This window comes from Cervus elaphus, chromosome 8 (genome assembly GCF_910594005.1).
Source record: "Cervus elaphus chromosome 8, mCerEla1.1, whole genome shotgun sequence".
NCBI lineage: Eukaryota > Metazoa > Chordata > Mammalia > Artiodactyla > Cervidae > Cervus > Cervus elaphus.
The window spans coordinates 48,914,916-48,933,414 of record NC_057822.1 but is presented as its reverse complement, the minus strand read 5'-3'; the positions used below and the strand labels follow the sequence as shown (position 1 = coordinate 48,933,414).

Below are 18,499 nucleotides of genomic sequence, written 5' to 3'. Positions count from 1 at the left end.
ATGGAACAATAGACTGGTTACAAATCAGGAAAAGGGGTACGTCAAGGCTGTATATTGTCACCCTGCTTATTTAACTTATATGCAGAGTACATCATGCGATATGCCAGGCTGGATGAGGAACAAGTTGGAATCAAGATTGCCGAGGGAAATATCAGTAACCTCAGATATGCAGATGACACCACCCTTATGGCAGAAAGCGAAGAAGAACGAAACAGCCTCTTGATGAAAGTGAAAGAGGAGAGTGAAAAAGCCGGTTTAAAACTCAACATTCAGAAAACTAAGATCTGTTCCCATCACTTCATAGCAAATAGATGGGGAAACAATGGAAACAGTGAGAGACTATTTTCTTGGGTTCCAAAATCACTGCAAATGGTGACTGCAGTCATGAAATTAAAAGACACTTGTTCCTTGGAAGAAATGCTATGACCAACCTAGACAGAATATTAAAAAGCAGAGACATTACTTTGCCAACAAAGGTGCATCTGGTCAAAGCTATGGTTTTTCCAGTGGTCATGTATGGATGAGAGTTGGACTATAAAGCAAGCTGAGTACCCAAGAATTGATGCTTTTGAACTGTGGTGTTGGAGAAGACTCTTGAGAGTCCCTTGGACAGCCAGGAGATCCAACCAGTCCATCCTAAAGGAAATAAATCCTGAATATTCATTGGAAGGACTGATGCTGAAGCTGAAACTCTAATACTTTGGCCACCTGATGTGAAGCACTGACTCATTGGAAAGGACCCTAATGCTGGGAAAGATTGAAAGCAGGAGGAGAAGGGGACAACAAAGGATGAGATGGTTGGATGGCATTCACCGACTCGATGGACATGAGTTTGAGTAAGCTCCAGGAGTTGGTGATGGCAGGGAAGCCTGGCATGCTTCAGTCCATGGGGTCACAAAGAGTAGGACACGACTGAGTGACTTAACTGAACTGATTGTTAATGAGTTACTTAATGACTTGCATTTACAAGGAGAACTAGAGAGGAGAGTGGGCAGGTGGAAAGAAAATGGCATGTCTGGGCTTAGCCAGGTTGGTCACTAAACTGCCAAAAGACAAAACTGCAAAGAATAAAGAGTATGACTGTTCATCAACCAGCAATGAGATGACACATAAAAAGAGAGTGGGTGAGTTCCTGTCTATAAAATCCTTTATAAAAAAAAAAAAAAAAAGATGAAGAGCTGAGCTGATAGAATATAAGAGAATCAAGATGGGGTTAAGAGAGGGGATGTTAAGTAGGAAACTGAGTCAAGACACAGCACAGGTTTGCCACGGACAGTGTTCAGGAAATACCAAGCGAGTCAGCGCGTTGGCTGGGGTAATTGTTCCCAACGGTCAGCAGTGGGTTACCGTGACGCCACGTAAGAGAAGGAAAGAGGAAGAAGGACAGAAAGGACGGCTCCAAAGAACAGGCCTGAAAGCAGCATCCTATCTAAGCTCTCTGACCTCGGGGCACTGAGAAAGTGGTCATATTTGTAGGACACACTGGGGTACATGAAGGAGACACAATACTGCTCTGGCTGCCCCGGGCTCCGCCCCACCCTGAAGGCAGAAGGGATTCATGTTCTTTAACTTGCTCACATCGCACTAGTCTGAAGCTCGGTTCTAAGGTCCTGGAACAGGAAGTGAAACTAAGGATGTGACAAAGAGACTATCCAGAGTTTTACAGGTACACAAGTGTGTGTGCAGAGACCCTGGCTCTTAAAGTCAGATGCACCTCATTTTCATCCCCAAACCTCTTTCCTAGGAGGGAAGATTAGGCATACACTTTAACTGAGAGCTGGAATTAAGCAGACAGGGTGAAGTCAGTGAGCCGCTAAAACAGGAAATGTAGAGAACAGGTTCAAAGTCCAAGGGACTAGTCCTGAGAATAAAAACCTCAATTCTTAAGAGCATAAAAGAAACAGAAAGTGGCCCACATGAGGGGCCGGATGATCCAGCTCTGAGGGATTCCTGTCTGTGGCTTCCCTCGGGGCCCACTGGCTTTATGACATTGAGAAGTCAAAGAGGTCTGGGAGGAGTGGTCCTTTCCACTGTCTGTAATCAACACAGCGTTAAGTCAAAGATGCTTTATAGTGAAAGGCCAAGAAGCAGGGTCACCTCCTCTTAGAAAAACAACACAAGCCAATCCACTCCATTCCATCACAGAAACACAACCCCAGTGATATTTAGAAGGCACTCAAGGATCACCTAAAACTGGATTTGAAAGATGGCATGTGGCTCCATGGGGCAGATGCTGCTCACTGCCTCTCCCCTGAACCTCTTCCTTGTCATCTGAACCCCAATTCTGACCAAGGTAACAATGTACCCAGTTAAAATAGTTACCCTTAAATGCAGCTAAGGATGTCACGTGGCCAGGGCATGTAGGTTGAATTCTACTGGGTAGGACTTCTGGGGGAGCTATTATTTTTAAGACTGATAAAAGGACACTCGATAATCTTTTTGCTCTCCCCCCGCCACCTCCTCTCTCCTTAGATGAGAGCCACAAGCTAAGGATGACAGAGAAAGAAGCTAGAAACATCCATGATGATCATTTGAACCCTAAATGGCCCTCAGACTTCTTGCTATTGAGGCAAAAATAAAGTCCTACTTATTTAAGCCCCTGTGGTTGGGTTTCTGTTACTTGTGGGTGAACACAATTCCTAACAGACACAATTACCATCCTAAAAGTCATTCAGTGATTTAGACCCATGAGGCCTGACTTGAACCAGAATCACTGACTGCATCACTTCTCCAGTTTAGATAAGGGTAGCTTCTTCTTCTCTAAAACATACTTTAATGGGTAAAGCTGCTTGCATAGGAACAGAGACGCTCATGTTTTCAAAAACAGATGTATTGTACTAGCTGTTGGTCTCATGGAAGGCTACAGGAAGCTGGACCCTGCGGGGCACAGAACACAGGCACGGGGAGCAGAAGGTGTCCGTCCGGCTGTTCTAAACGCAGACAGCTGTGCACGTGAGGAGGCTTCTGAACATACTGCGGAGCCAGTTTCCTCCTGAGGCCTCAGGAAAGACAGGCAGTAACAAATCTCATTTTAGGATCCCAGTGATAAAATGCAACACTCACAAAATTATACTTCTTAAAGTGTGACCTCACCATAAGAGGGTTGGCACTTCTACTGTTACTAAACTTTTTCTCCCCAAGCCATCAGTTAAGCCAAATCAAGTACACACTTCTGACACATCAACCCTTGGGAGATGGAGGGCTGAGGAGCAGAGACAGAGGGGAGGGCGGAGGTGATGCGACGAGAATTGTCGTAAGAGGAGTTATCCCCACACAGAAGTGGTTCCTGGGGCTCCACACAACCCTCTACATGTGCCCTGGAGGAGAATCGTGTCAGAGAACCAGTGCCAGCCCTCCTGTCCAAGAAGAGCCACCAGCAACTTTTTCTTTGCCTATTATATTCACTTAGAGGTAGAAACACTGCACCGTGTGAATACCCTCCCTTGGTCTCAGAAGTCAGAAATAAAGGAGAACGAGTTATGAGTGCTTCCTCCTCAGACCCTCTACCAAGAAACAGACCTAGAGTAAGGTGTTCAAATCACCTACCAGCTCGTGGGGTTAGCATAAACCATATATCTCTGATTTTAGCGCCTATCATTGGTTTATAGGCAATGTGGACAAACTCCATTTGGCTAAATTTATGATATTTAAAGAAATAAAGGCTAGTCTCTGGAAGCAAAATATTGAAAATGTACCGTGATCATTCAGACTCATAAGGAGCTCAAATGTCCCATATATGATGAGAAATGAATAGAATTAGGATGAAAAGGCCCAGAGCAGATGCTTGATGGGTCTGCTCTGTTTTTTTCAGCAAAATGTCATGGTGAGAAACAATCCTGTAAACCTTCCTGGGGAAGGTCTTATTCCCCGCCATGCATACTGTCTGTCATGGAGAAGTCACCCAAGTTGGTTAATATTCTGGCTATTCTACATGGAAATTTTTCTCTGATGAGATAATATTTCGGATAGTTCATTATCCCTGACAGATAGTAGCACTCTTGGCATTGAGTGACAGCTACTCGTAACTGAGATATAAAATTCCTAGAAATAAACCAGCGGAGGGTCACAGTATTTTACAGTGGTGTTCACAGCCTCCACGGCTCCAGCTCCCACTGCACAAGCCAGCGGAGCGCTGGGCAGCCTTGGCGGCACCATTCTAAAACTAAATAGAATGACTCATCCTTTGTCTTTCTTTCAAGAACACTGATTTTAATCTGTCCTTCAGACTAAAACTCTTTAAAGTAGGTAAACACCTTCAATTAGGTTGCAATCCGTTCTCATCTAGCCAAAGAACACCTTCTGAGTGATTGTGTTTCTCTGCTCAGATCTACTTTTCATGGATATTTGAGGACAGAATATTTTTTCCCAGATTGTGTAACTTGTTTTTCTTTACCCTCATTTAACATCTATTTTAGGCAATTCAATCTTTCTTAAATGCTCCTACTCCAAAGAAGAAAAATAATTGAGTATAAAATACTATACCAAAGAAAGGGTTCTGAACTCCCTAGATGTATCATATAGACATAAAACATGCATCTATTTCTTCCATTAATTGAACAAAGATTCTGATAGATCAAATAAATGTCATTGCTCTTTAAAGTCAATTATCAATTGTTCTGTTTATACTTGGAAACTTCCCTTCCTCATTTCTCTTAAGAATTGTGCAAATCTGAGGATATCTGTCCTCATACCCTCTAATTTCTACCCTCTGACTTAGACCAAGGTGCCGTGCACTCTGTGACATCCAGAACACGGATGATATGAGGCCCCATCTGCCTGGTTTCTCCATTCCCTACTGCCATCTTTTCTGTACCCATGTCTATTTCTTGCCTTCTTGCCCAGAGTTCTAGGCAATAATGTGGTGCCCTTGACTCAAACACTTCTATTAGCACCTTTTCTCACTTTGACCATTAGATTCTTCCTCCCAACCTAGAAACATATCAGCTTCCATGAGGTATATTCTCCTGCTTTTGCTCCTTGACCACTGCCTTCCCTTGCCCTTTTTCTCATTCACATTCTTATTTGCCTTCCGACCAAGATTAAAGTGTCTATTACAGTTACAATGGAGTTTATAATCTCGGAGTATATATTCTAGATATTTAGGTAACTTTCTAGCTGGAACATAATCATAAAAACATTGGAGATGTTTAATGCATGTGCCTAAATATCTTCTCTAAATGTAATTTTGTTTGGCAGAGTTTATATAAAGCTTGTCCACTCATATCTCTTACATATTCTTTGTTTTCTTATAAATCTAGTTGGCAGTACATTTTCTCTAAATATAAACGCATAGCGCACACCCCCAAAGCCCTAAAAGCCTCCTAATAAAACTCATACCTGTTTGTGAATATTGTGGGATCATAATCAAGAAAACTCTTGAAAATCTTTACTCTTGCCTTATTTTAGCAATCCATGATACTTTCCCAAACTGATTTCATTTAGTGCTTTTTAAAATACAGTTAGCCCTTCAACAAAAGCAGGGGTTAGGCAAACTGCCCCTCTCTGCAGTCAAAAATCAACCTATAGTCAGCCCTCTGCATTCAATGGGTTCCTCCTTATCCACAGGTAGTTTCACATCCACAGATTCAACCAACCGTGGATCATGTGGAGCTACAGTATTTATACTGAAAAAACTGAGTATTAGTAGACGTGAGTAATTCAAACCCATGCTGTACAAAGATCAGCTGTATTCTTTAGGGCTACTCCAGTTAATTTTGTTTTTAATACGAGAACTACTTATTATGTTAAGTCTGCTTCTCCAAGGGAAAAACAAAGTATTTGGACCCAGGGAAAAAGGAGCAGGCGTATAAGATTACACCACACAAAACTAACTCTCTTTTTTATTAACTATAGAGTACAATAGCTCAGAGAACTTTCTCAGATTTGGTTGATTAGATGAGAAACAGTCTCCTTTCCTTAATGAAAACCAAGTGTCTTAAACAAAATCTCTGTATAAGCTGATTCACCAACATCTCCTACACATTTGCTTCCCAAGTGGCTCAGGGGTAAAGAACCCACCTGCCAATGCCAGAGCCACGGGAGACGTGGGTTCAACCCCTGGGTCGGGAAGATCCCCAGAGGAGGAAATGGTAACCCACTCCACTATTCTTGCCTGGAAAATGCCACGGACAGAGGAGGCTGCAAAGAGTCGGACATGACTGAGCACGCCTGCACCTTCTTCCCCTTTAGCTAACTGATCCTCCCAGGCAAGGATCGCCTGACTCCACTGCTCACAGTGAATACCCTGGGATTCTGCAAAACACAGATTTCTAGTTAGTAGGTTTGAGTCAGGATGCAGGAATCTGAATTTTAGCAAACACCTCATTCAGTTGATTCTGACACAGTACTACAAAAATACCTCACGTGGAAAAAACGTGTTCATATAATCTCCAGGGAAACTGAGCAATCACATCCGCCATGCACATCTCATTAATCACTTCCCTCTCATTGGTCAGTTTGTTCCTTCCTCCTTTCCTTCCTTCACCTGAAAGGTTTTTATTGACTGAATACTATGAAAGTCAACACTCCATCTCCTGCCATAAGGAGATGGCAGTGTAGTAGGAAGAGACTCGCACGTAAGGTACAACGCAATACTAGAACTGCTAGGATAGAGGTGTGCACACTTTATAAAGTACTAAAGGAGAACCAAAGAGGAATGATCAGCATCCCCTGTGACTGTGTATAACGAATGCGGTGCTGGTCTATCAAGTCTGAAACGTCTCTGGGAGATGAATATGGAGCTAAACTTTCGGAGATCTACACATTTAAGCCAGTTATTACGGTATTTCAATCCATTTCTCCTTTTCTTCCTTAGAAGGAAGGTTAATTATATCAACTTACTATATGATTGTAAAGATTAATTTTAAAAAATAAATTCTTCTAAAATGCCACTGAGACCTAAAATAACATAAGCATAAAGTCTTTCATGCACCAAACTCTTCCTTCCCCATATTTCACAAAGAGAGATCAGTGTGAAAGTAATCTGTTAAAGATTAATTTTTTCTGTATGATTTTTAGATTCCAGAAAATGTCCTATGAATAGGTTTTGAAGATAATAAAAATATCTATAGGAGATATGACCAGACGTATCAAACATATCCAAATATAATTTGGATTTGAAAATGTTTCTATGTCTATATTAATATTTCTAAAACCATACAGTACTGGAGATAAAATAGGAACAAAAAAAGTATTCAAAGTCCTCACACTTCTATCAGCCAACCTAGGGGAATTGAAAAAAGATGAGAAATTTTGCGAGAAAGATGCCATGTGACAGACTGTGCCAGAGATGAAAAATGATGCTTACAAAGTTTCTTTTGCTCTAAAGCAATTGCTCCCTATATTTTCTCATAAAATGGCATAAACATCTAAATTGATTTAAAATTACTTTGGGATACAAATTGAATATCCCTATACCCTGAGATAAGATCATAAAGGAGCCTCAATTTATCCCAGCTACACTCAGAAATTAGATGCCCTGTCTACGATTTGGGATTTAGAAAGCAATCCTAAGCTATTAATATAATTTGAATCAAAACGATCATTCTAGACCTGGGCAAAAACACACCTTCACAGGTGCTGCGTGACTGTTAAAACTCTGCAAATTTACCTGCAAGTGCTAGGCAAGTTATGTGAGAGGAAAACTCTGAAAATGACTGAGATTTGAACTAAATTGCAGGGAAGGGGTGACTCTTTACCACTGATTGTACCAAAGAGAGCACCAATCTTATTAGTGCTATGAGAATTCCCTAACAAACTGCCTCATGAATCGGCACACTTTACATTTGTCCCTAGATTCCCAATTCTGTACACTAACACCCTCTCTGAGTGGGGAAAAAATAAAAAAGAGTGTGCATATCAGACATATTTAGAGACTGCAATGATGACACATGTTATCAAATGAGAATGTCCCCATTGGTGACTATGGCTTTGGAACCACTTGAATGGCATTTTTCTTAGACCAGAAAGTTTTGCTGATCATAACGTGCTGGAGATGAAAGAAAAAGACAGTAGCACGTTACAGTGCAGAAGAAGCAACAGGGGCTGAGAAGATAACGCTTGTAAGAGGGAAGGTCTGCCCTCGGGGATGTTTGCACTGAAGTCCGTGTCTCACTGCCTGCAAGGGAACAAGGCAGCATTTAGCATGGGATGGGGGGGTGGGTGGAGTGGGGCGCATATACTGATTCAATGCCATACACACCCGCAGTATGAGAGAGGCGTGTTACTGCTGTCTCTACAGGAGGCCTCACCAGGAGTGGGAGAGCTCAATCCAAATTATGTTTCAGTAGCTCCATCCTGGGTGACATAATTTATAACCAAGTCCTAACCAAACCCCTGAGGTCTCCTCAACACTCAGACCTCCATACATGCTGGGCAGAGGCTGGAGGCCCTGCTAAGCCACTTCCTAAATAAAATACCTGACCCTACACTAGTCAGTTAAACCCTCATTTTGACAAGGAAGGAGTGGGGGAACCACCAACAGATCAGTGAGAACTACTTGCACTCATTTCAGTAAATACCTCCCAAGAGTTTCAGTCAGAGAGGGTTTACGGAAGAATTCATTCTAAACACAGGCATCCCAGGTGGCGCAGCAGTTAAAGACTTGCCTGCCAATGCAGGACACACAGGAGACACAGATTCAATCCCTGGGTCGGGACGATCCCCTGGAGAAGGACACGGCAACCCACTCCAGTCTTCTTGCCTGGAGAATCCCATGGACAGGGGAGCCTGGCGGGCTATAGTCCATGGGGTCGCAAAGAGTTGGACACGCATGCCAGCATGATGTTGACATGTAAAAAAGGGATCCCTATTTCCTTCAGAGTAAAATTCAAAGTCTTTACAGAGGTGAACAGTGTCCTACAGGACCTGGCAGCCCCAGTCTCCACCCCTCAAAAAATTACAGCTCTGAGTTCACGTTTCCCTACGCTGCCCCTGTCCCCACCCTATCCTCGCCAGCCACAATGGGCTCCCTGACCGGGAAGGGGATCTGAGTACACCACGCCAAAATATGCCACTTTGGGCTGAAAGTCATTAGTTTTCGGCTCTTGCCTTTAAATCTAAAAGCAAGACCCAAATTTTCATCTGTAAAATCTCCCTATTCCGTACTAGAAAGAGTAAAATGCCTCAATCACTACTCACCAAAGGAGAAGGAACTAGCTTCAGTCTGCATAGCAAACCTTCCTAAGAAACTCTTATCTTCCAGTAGCTCCCCCCATATATTTACTTTCCCACAATTTCCCACCTCTAGAAGCCAACTCCCTTTATCTAGTTACTTCTCCACAATTTATTGCCCTTTGTTAAAGTAGCATATAAGCCCAAGTTTAATCACTCTTTCTGGTCTTCATATCTAAAAAGGCTTCATGTAAGTAGAAATAAAAATGTTAACAATTATTAAAATCTGTATATCCTTTTTCCTCTTAATCTGTCTTCTGTCAGTCTAATTTGCAGGCCTGCTAGCCAAAGCTAAGAGAATAAAGTCTTTTTTCCTCCTCTACAATATCCCCAAAGTTCTGTTAAGGATTCTGCCTCAGGATCTATTTGTCTGAAACTTTCCCCCCATATATCCATATGGATCAGTCTTCTCCTTAAACCATTTTTCTTTTTTGCTTGCACATAACCATCTCAATGAAATCTACCCTGACTGCCTCTAGCATTCCTGGAGTATTTTACCCTACTCAATCTCCTTTCCAAAACCCTATCACTATCTAACACACTATATAATCTACTTATATTTGTATATTGTCTTTCTCTCCAAGGGGTAAATCCCAAGAGGTCAAGAACTTTTTGTCTATTCTGTTCATTGATTTATATTAAGTAACTGGAACAATATCTGGCACATAGTAGGTGCTCATGTTTAGTTGAATAAGAGATGTCTTCATATATTCTTTTAATTATGATGCTATACCATTAAGTTAATATCAGTATTACACTGTTAAAATATACAAAGGAGGAAATAAAATTCTCACCAAGGAATGCATAAAACCTTTTTCAAAGACATCTCTGTCTTTTTCAAAATAGAGAAAAACAAGGACAATAATGTTAAGTCCTATCACACTAACTTAACAAGATCAATTTATTTAAACTCTCAATCTTTTTTTTTTATTAGTTGGAGGCTAATTACTTTACAATATTGTAGTGGTTTTTGTCATACATTGACATGAATCAGCCATGGATTTACATGTATTCCCCATCCCGATCCCCCCTCCCACCTCCCTCCCCACCCCATCCCTCTGGGTCTTCCCAGTTAACCAGGCACGAGCACTTGTCTCATGCATCCAACCTGGGCTGGTGATCTGTTTCACTATAGATAATATACATGTTTCGATGCTGTTCTCTCGAAACATCCCACCCTCGCCTTCTCCCACAGAGTCCAAAAGTCTGTTCTGTATTTCTGTGTCTCTTTTTCTGTTTTGCATATAGGGTTATCATTACCATCTTTCTAAATTCCATATATATATGCGTTAGTATGCTGTATTGGTCTTTATCTTTCTGGCTTACTTCACTCTGTATAATGGGCTCCAGTTTCATCCATCTCATTAGAACTGATTCAAATCAATTCTTTTTAATGGCTGAGTAATATTCCATGGTGTATATGTACCACAGCTTCCTTATCCATTCGTCTGCTGATGGGCATCTAGGTTGCTTCCATGTCCTGGCTATTATAAACAGTGCTGTGATGAACATTGGGGTGCACGTGTCTCTTTCAGATCTGGTTTCCTTGGTGTGTATGCCCAGAAGTGGGATTGCTGGGTCATATGGCAGTTCTATTTCCAGTTTTTTAAGGAATCTCCACACTGTTCTCCATAAGGGCTGTACTAGTTTGCATTCCCACCAACAGTGTAAGAGGGTTCCCTTTTCTCCACACCCTCTTCCAGCATTTATTGCTTGTAGACTTTTGGATAGCAGTCATCCTGACTGGCGTGTAATGGTACCTCATGGTGGTTTTGATTTGCATTTCTCTGATGATGAGTGATGTTGAGCATCTTTTCATGTGTTTGTTAGCCATCTGTATGTCTTCTTTAGAGAAATGTCTGTTTAGTTCTTTGGCCCATTTTTTGATTGGGTCATTTATTTTTCTGGAATTGAGCTGCAGGAGTTGCTTGTATATTTTTGAGATTAATCCTTTGTCCATTGCTTTGTTTTTATTATTTTCTCCCAATCTGAGGGCTGTCTTTTCACCTTGCTTATAGTTTCCTTTGTTGTACAAAAGCTTTTAAGTTTCATTAGGTCCCATTTGTTTATTTTTGCTTTTATTTCCAATATTCTGGGAGGTGGGTCATAGAGGATCCTGCTGTGATTTATGTTGGAGATTGTTTTGCCTATGTTCTCCTCTAGGAGTTCTATAGTTTCTAGTCTTACATTTAGATCTTTAATCCATTTTGAGTTTACTTTTGTGTATGGTGTTAGAAAGTGTTCTAGTTTCATTCTTTTACAAGTGGTTGACCAGTTTTCCCAGCACCACTTGTTAAAGAGGTTGTCTTTTTTCCATTTAAACTCTCAAGCTTTGTAACAATAATTTTGTATTAATTCAATCACACTGATACCCCAAGCTGACATTCAACTCTGTTTATATCTTACAGTCTGTCACACCAATGCACAAAAAGATGAATTAGCTTTCCTCAGAACACATGATCAATCTCCCACAAAGGTCTTTGAAACATATTAAACAAGATTTTTTCCTGATGAAGACTTTCAGAGCATTTCTAAATTAAGATTTATCTTTTTCCTCAGCTGAATGTTTTCCTATAGGAAAACATTTGTATTATCAAATTCCTTGATAATACATCAAATGCAATAATCACTAAAAGTTTACTTACATCAAATACTCTATTTTATTTGGCTATTATAAAAATTTATAATAAATATCATTGTGAAAAAAGAATATTTGTAATAGTTTCAGTCAATTTCATGTTAGAAATATGAGCAGGAATTAGATGCTCTTTGTAAAATTTGAGACTTAAAAATGAAGTATACACTGCTGCCAGTACATAATTTTCCCCAACAGTTTGCATGGCTGTATTTCCTCCAGCAATTATACTTTTACAATGAGAATGTAAGCCTAAGCTCCTTTAAAGGGCCAAGCAGGTCAGCATATGGTATCTTGGTAAACACCTTGGCACAAGATCCACTTTAGGAATATTATGTAACAATGACACTGAAATACCACAATTCCCATCCTGGTACCAAAGCTGACAGGTTAAAACAAGACTTCCTATTATTAAAGAACTTTCATGAGAAAGAGTAGGTAAATGATATTTTTCTAAAGGTCTATAATTTGAGGCAAGATGATGGCAGGTTAACAAAAGTTAGAAGGGAGACGTTAAGGCCTAAAAACAGAAAGAAAACAATTACAGAAGTGATGGTGGAAATGAAATTCAAAATTAATTCAACACATATTTACTGAAAGAAAGCTGAGCGCTGAAGAATTGATGCTTTTGAACTGTGGTGTCGGAGAAGACTCTTGAGAGTCCCTTGGACTGCAAGGAGATCCAACCAGTCCATCCTAAAGGAGATCAGTCCTGGGTGTTCATTGGAAGGACTGATGTTGAAGCTGAAACTCCAATACTTTGGCCACCGGATGCAGAAAGCTGACTCATTTGAAAAGACCCTGATGCTGGGAAAGATTGAGGGCTGGAGGAGAAGGGGATGACAGAGGATGAGATGGTTGGATGGCATCACCGACTCAACAGACATGGGTTTGGGTGGACTCTGGGAGTTGGTGATGGGCAGGGAGGCCTGGCATGCTGCAGTTCATGGGGTTGCAAAGAGTCGGACACAACTGAGCCACTGAACTGAACTGATTATTTACTGAGCAAATCCTCTCTGGCAGGCCATATTCTAAGTGACAGGGATGTGAGGCGGAATAGGAGAGTCAAAGTCCCTGTCCTTGTGGAGACTTTGGTCCAGTGGGGAAAGCGATGAATAATCAAACACAGAATAATGTGCATGCCAGGTAGCGTAGTAGATATAACGTAAAATCAGGTGGTGGCAACATGACTTAAAGGAATACAGCCAGGGAGCATGAGGGGTGTGAGGTTGGTGGAAGAATACCATTTTCCTTAGGCTGTTGAGGGAAACTTGGAACAGGGCCATGAATGAAGTGAGAATGTTTTCAACTGGGAGATTTGGGAAAAGGCAACAAAGGAAAATCCAAGCACCCTGAAACAGGACAAGCCCTCCACGTTCCCAGGAACAATAAAGTGATGCAGGCTGAATGATGAGGCAGAGCGTAGGAGAAGATGAGATGGGAGAGGTAGGCAGGGCCAGCTTGCAGACATGAACAGTAATAAACACTAGAGAAGCTTACCTTGCCCTGGGCACTGTTCTACTGTGTTGCCTTTACTAACTCATTGCAACCTCTAACAATCCTTTGAGGTATCATTATGAGATTTTTAACAATGGGGAGACTAAGGCACAAAGAAGTTAAGAAATGCACTACAAACCCAAAACTAGTACATGCAGCGTGAACCCAGGCTGGCTTGTTTCAGAAGCCACGCTTCTCAGTGCTATACCAACCATCTATCTAGACCACAGGGAAGAGTCTGGATTTCACTTGGAGGATAATGGAAAGTCACTGGAGAATTCCAAGCAGGGAAGTGACATGATCTGCATCTAATTAAAAAAAAAAAAAACACAAAACCTTCTGGTTGCAGTGTACAGAGTACATTGTACAAGGATAGAGAGGATGGTGCGCCGTGACGCTTCAGGCCCAGGCCCAGCACCAGCCTTGGAGCCATAACCTAAACATGACCCTCCTCCATCACCATCTTTCCTGTGCAGACAGAGCCGCCGAAGCTATAAATATCCACCCTTAGTGCACAAGGCTCTGAACCAATTCCAGGCTTTTCAGTCCAGTGACCCTGGAAGGTGACTCATCTGCCTCTAGACTCTCTCCAAGCCCAACCATCACCCTCACCAAGTCCACCATTCTCCTCCTTTCCCGCTCTTATTCAAGTAAGTCCTGAAACTCCAACTATCGCCACATTCAACCTTAATCAGCCAACACAGGAAGTTCTGATGCTCCATCACTTGGTGATTCAATAAAAGCCTTCCTGCAGCATATTTAATATGTCACTAGCGGTTAGTTCACAAGGACACTCTATTCCCCAACAGAAGTATGCTTTTTGTTTTTAGGTACATACCACTTAATACAGGTGCGATGAAAGTAGTATACTGCCTGATAACCATGTTACCAGCTGTGGCTGCTAGGTGATGCTAAGATCCTAGAACTTCATAAAACAGCAGACCTAAGTCTAAAGTCCATTTTTCCCATTTACTGTATGACTTAGGGCGAGTCTTAAAACTGCAAATACTCCATTTCTTTCTTCCATAAAATGATAGCAGCACTCCTAGCTCAGAACGCTGCAGGGAGGATGTGTGTACAGAACGTGAACCTGGTACATACTAGGAGCTACATGTCCAGGTTTTTAAATCTAGTTCATCCTTTTTAAAAAAAGCTACGTCTTTAATACCCAGAAAGCACAGTTTCCCAACTTCTTTACTTAGTTTTAACTTTTTAAATGTATTTCCTTTAAAGAAACTATTTTATTCTGATTTTTCAAAAATACACTTAAAAAAAAAAAGCATACTTATTTATATGTTTTTGGAAATTTTTCTTTCTTAGGCAAAAGATGCCAAATAATCAGACAGCAAAAGTGCAGATCATAGGCACAGTGATAGTAATAGCACATTATGCCATGTACTATGCCCCGTAGCACATTCTCCCACATAGAGCATCTGCCTAGTTCTTGGACAGAGGGTCACTCAAAGCTGAAAGCTCTTTCAAAGAGCTTTAAGCCTGGCTTAAAAAAAAAGTCAGGTAGGGACTTCCCTGGTGGTCCAGTGGCTAAGACTCTGTACTCTCAACGCAAGGGGTCCATGTTTGATCTCTGATCAGGGAACTAGTTCCCACAGGCTACAACCAAAAGACCCAGCACAGCCAATTAAGTATTAAAAAAAAGAAAGAAAGAAACAGGCAGAGCCGCCCTCATCTCTATACATAGTAAATCCAAGACAGAATACAGTTTCCACTTAGGAATCTCTGTCACCCACTGTGTGCATAAAAAGTCACCAGAAATTGCATTGTTTTGACTACATATCCTCCTTTTCTTTCCTCTGATAATTTTTTGTGAATACACTAAGCTCTCACTCATAGATAATTCCTTCTAATACTAAACGAAGTTTAAAAGCAACCTCTAGGTCATCCAGAATGTCTCTTTTACACTGGACATGATAACTGAAGATCCTGGGAAACGTACCATCATAAAATATAATGTTTAGCAGCAAACCATCCTTTGGTTCAGTAATCCTTTGGTTACTACTTTGATCTTAAGAAGCTCAGTAAAAAGGACTCATAATAAGGATTGGAAACTGTAATAGATAACCTTATTTAAAGAATGCTATTGCCCTTATTGAAGTGAACCAGATGCTTGTCGGAGTTAATCCAAATGAGTTCTGAAAATATGAATTAGAAACACGTGGGAGCAATCTTTCTGGAACAGTTATTGCTACTGATTCTAAAGAATAATTTTGTGGAAGGGGCTACTCCTTTGGGTCCTGCCCCAAAATGGCTTTATCAGAAGATTGATAACCTTCCCAGAAATCAGATTGCTCACCTGAATCTTTACTACATCATCAATTTCCTTTTCATTAAACTGAGCATGTTATTCAATAAGGATCCTCCTGGCATTCCAGTGGATAATTCTTCATATCTGTCCAGTACATTATAGAAATAGTTAAGGATCCCTGGCTCTCAGGCACTAAATGCCACGTATGCTATATGCCAAGAAAAAATAACATCCCCGACCTCTTTGAGAACCATTTTTGGTACACAGTCAAAAAAATAAATTTTTTCATTTGAAAATACTAATTTGAAAAAATTAAAATAGAATTGAAATTTTGCCCTGCCTTCATCCCAGTTTCTAAACAATTAAAGCAGATTCAGAAGGTCTATAGAAAACTGAGACAGTTTGCCACAGATGCCACAAGAAAATATTTTTTAAAAACATGGTTTTATTCTTGAGTTAAAATTTTCTTGTAAGATTGTTAAATCATCACTCTCTAGAATGTGAATTCATATGAATGAATACTTTCCCACAAAAATTCTACATTACAAATAAATCAGTTTTAACTTCTCATTCCCAGAGAGAACAGTTTTTAAATCCATCAAAAACACTATTATTCCAGAGGCAGATGACCTGTCATGAAATCTGTTTTGACTCAATCTAATGCCATTTTCAAAGCATTCTTGTAGGTAAAACCTGTACTTAACATGCACAGTAAAATAATTCATCTAAAACCAGTGCAACTCTAGAAATTCACAGGGAGGGGACTGTATAAGTAAGTGCGTAAAGTCGCTCAGTCATGTCCGACACTTTGCGACCCCATGGACTGTAGCCTACCAGGCTCCTTCCATGGGATTTTCCAGGCAAGAATGAATACTGGAGTGGGTTGCCATTTCTTTCTCCGGAGGATCTTCCCCACCCAGGGATCGAACCCGGTCTCCCGCATTGTAGGCAGACGCTTTACAGTCTGAGTTGTAAAAGTTTCACAAAAGCTTTAATCCCAGCACTGATCTCTTATGTCAAGATGTCAAATGACTAAACATGATAAATGCATCAGATAATTTGTTAATAATTGTTCCTAACCAAGCTGAGAGCGGACAGTATTAAGAATTTTTCAAAGAGAAAGGCAGAGAGAACTGTAAATCCCAAGCAACTGAGCATGGAAATTAGAGAGTGGAATTCATTTTACAGAACATTCTAATACCTTACCTCAAAAAATTTCAAAGAGTTCATCTCTGCTTTCACCAGGGCACAATCCATCATTTCAAATCAGATTTAGGAAGCAGCAGGAAGAAACATTTCATTTTCCTTAAAACAATGCACCTAGCCTACCCATTGGAAATTTCATTCATAGGAGTGGCCAGAACCGAAGTCTAAGAGGGTCTGGAGTCCTAATGTGGTGGGGAGAGAGCTGCGGGTCCACTCCTGAAGCTCTTCCTGCTCTTCTTCCCCCGAAGTTCTAGAAATGAAATACTGAGTGGGACTCGGGCAGGCTGCTAAAGAGACTTCTGTCCAGCGATGAACTGAGAGCTGCCCCTGCCTTTCATCAAGACTTATCACTGTTCAGGCCTCCGAAGTGAAAAAACAATCCTGTACCAGTGTCCCCGAGGCTGAGGCAGCCGTGGCCACGCCCCCGTCAAGCACAGGATGCAATCGCCCCATCCTCCCCTCACTTCCTTCCTTCGCTTCTCCATGGGAGAATTCCAAAGAACGAGTTCCGTGGGTACACACACACACACACACTCGCACACACAGTGGGCTGATGTCAATAAGCTGTTATCACAGAGAGAGGGGCTTTCTGTTTGATTTGCCCAGAAAAGAGTGGCCACGATACGGGGAACTCTAATTTACTGTTATCATTAATCAGACACAGCCTTCATTTAAGTTACTGAAATAGGCTCACGGCATCCTAGCCAACCCAGAATGGAGTTTGTGGATTTGTGATTTCAAATTGTAAACAAGTACTAAAACTTTTTCATATATCAAATTGCTTTCATGAAAACCCCCAAATGTGGTTATCAATCCAGAGGTTATTTTCAGACCCTACTTCTAAAGCAAAAATAGATACAGTCGCCAGTTTAGCTGGTGCTGCTATCTTAGTCTAGGAAGCAGTTGTGGTAGGAGACTCTCTAGTCAGCTGTGTTGTTCTTCAGTGGAGAAATGGGCTTCATAAAACTGTGTGCCCACTGGGCAGTCGTTGCAACTTTGAAATGCTGGCTGAACTGGGTGAGTGCAATCAAAGGCTACAAGACCATCTCTTCCCAGCAAAACTTGGAAAGCAAGATGAGATGCCTCATTTGTCACATGCTTTGCTGTGAAGTGGGGCAGACTAGATTTAAGCTCCATGCTACATTTGGTGGCTATAATTTCCTTTCCACTGTCTCTTAACTGAGACTTCATTTGCCATGAAGCTTCAGAACTTTGGACTGATTCTGGAATAGACTGAGTGACCACAGCAAACTTGGCATTCCAGAACCGCCACCACCCTGTCCAGGCTCTATTGAACATGCAAACCCAATCATGTCTTAAGACAAATCATTGTGGATTTCTGGGTGTGTCCTAGCAAACAACAATAATAGCAAGCAGGTATGGAATGCCTACTCTGTACCAGGAACCATAGTAAATGCTTTAAAAAAATAGTCTCTAACGAATGCTCTAAATCATGCTCTAAAACTGAGGTTGGTGGTGTTATTAGGTCCATTTTACAGATGAAGAAGGGCTTCCCTGTTGGCTCAGATGGTAAAGAATCCACCTGCAATGCAGGAGGCCCAGGTTCAATCTCTGGGTCAGGGAAGACCCCTGGAGAAGGGAATGGCTAACCACTCCAGTATTCTTGCCCAGAGAAATCCATGGACAGAGAAGGATGACAGGCTACAGTCCATGGGGTTGAAAAGAGCTGGACACAACTGAAGTGACTGACTCTTCACTTTTCACAG

The 18,499-nt window shown here is 41.3% G+C and overlaps 1 protein-coding gene across 5 annotated transcripts in view; it reads right to left on the bottom strand.

Moving 5' to 3' along the window:
* The window catches only part of HECW2 (HECT, C2 and WW domain containing E3 ubiquitin protein ligase 2), a 422,372-nt gene that overhangs the window by 163,396 nt on the left and 240,477 nt on the right, over positions 1-18,499 (bottom strand). For 2 of the 5 annotated variants that reach the window (XM_043910520.1, XM_043910521.1), the window contains exon 1: positions 16,773-17,151. The exons of the other annotated variants lie outside the window; for them this stretch is intronic. The gene's annotated coding sequence lies outside the window, so the exon portion shown is untranslated. Of the gene's footprint in view, positions 1-16,772; positions 17,152-18,499 lie in introns of those variants that run through there. 5 annotated transcript variants of the gene reach the window in all.